Here is a 1,155-nt window from a genome sequence, read left to right as displayed (position 1 = left end):
CCCACAAGCACAATGATGTTCATTGAAGCACTATTTACCATAGCAAAGATATGGAACCAACCTAGATGTCCCTCAGTACATGATTGGATTAAGAAGATGTGGTATTTATACACAATGGAATTCTATGCTGCCATCAGAAAAAGCATATCGTTCCATTTGTAAGGAAATGGAAAGACTTGGAAAAAATCATATTAAGTGAAGTAAGCCAAAGCCTATGTTCAAAGGAACAAAGGCTCAATAGTTTCCCTCATTTGTCATAATTAGTATAAACTTTGGACTCTCCTAGCAGAAGATTACAATAGGGCAAAACCTAGATACAAAAGGCCATATAGGATGAGGCTAAATGAAAGGATCTCCAGGATATGGAAACAAGAGCCATATAATGAGTGATTGTTGTTCGTAATGTACTATGTTGTTTCTCATCTCTTTTGTTGTCCCTTCGTTATTCTCATATTGTTGCAGTATCTTACCTTTTTATCTGGTATATTATATATATATATATGTTTGTTTGTCGGAAATAGGATAGGAAAGGGGGAAAATAAGATGAGGGGAGAGGGGAGGAGGAGGGAAATGGGGACAAAACCATGAGAAGGGTTATCAATGTTTGTGAAGTAATGCACCTTCTATCTGGTGAATATAATGTAACCCTTCTATTAATTACAATAAAAAAGAAAGGACTGCATTAGCTCTCATTAATTTTTTGCCAGTCCTGGGGCTTGAACTCAGGGCCTCTTCTTGGGCTTTCTCAAGGCTAGTGCATTACCACTTGAGCCACAGCACCACATCTGGCTTTTGCTGTGTATGTGGTACCAAATCAAACCCAGGGCCTGGTGCATGCTAGGCAAGCACTCTACCACTAGCCCATATTCCCAGCCCCTCATTATTATTATTTTCATATATTTTTGCCATTAATCCTAATAGCAATACCATCAGTTCAGTGCTACTCGCCCCTACTTGCAAACAATCTCAGAGGATAAATTGTCCATCTAAAGTCACAGTTGCAGAGCAATGGACCAGCTGTGAAACGCTGTCTCTTGGCTCTCTTCACCTCTCCAATATGCTGGTGAAATCACATCAGCCTTGGAGCGGAGCAATATGACAATTATTTGTGAATGCATTATTATGGCATCAGTTATTTCTCTTTGGGCTATCCTT

Source organism: Megascapheus bottae, chromosome 4, assembly GCF_031878675.1.
Source record: "Megascapheus bottae isolate mThoBot1 chromosome 4, mThoBot2.hap1, whole genome shotgun sequence".
In the NCBI taxonomy this organism is placed as follows: domain Eukaryota; kingdom Metazoa; phylum Chordata; class Mammalia; order Rodentia; family Geomyidae; genus Megascapheus; species Megascapheus bottae.
Note: the sequence above shows the minus strand (reverse complement) of the source record.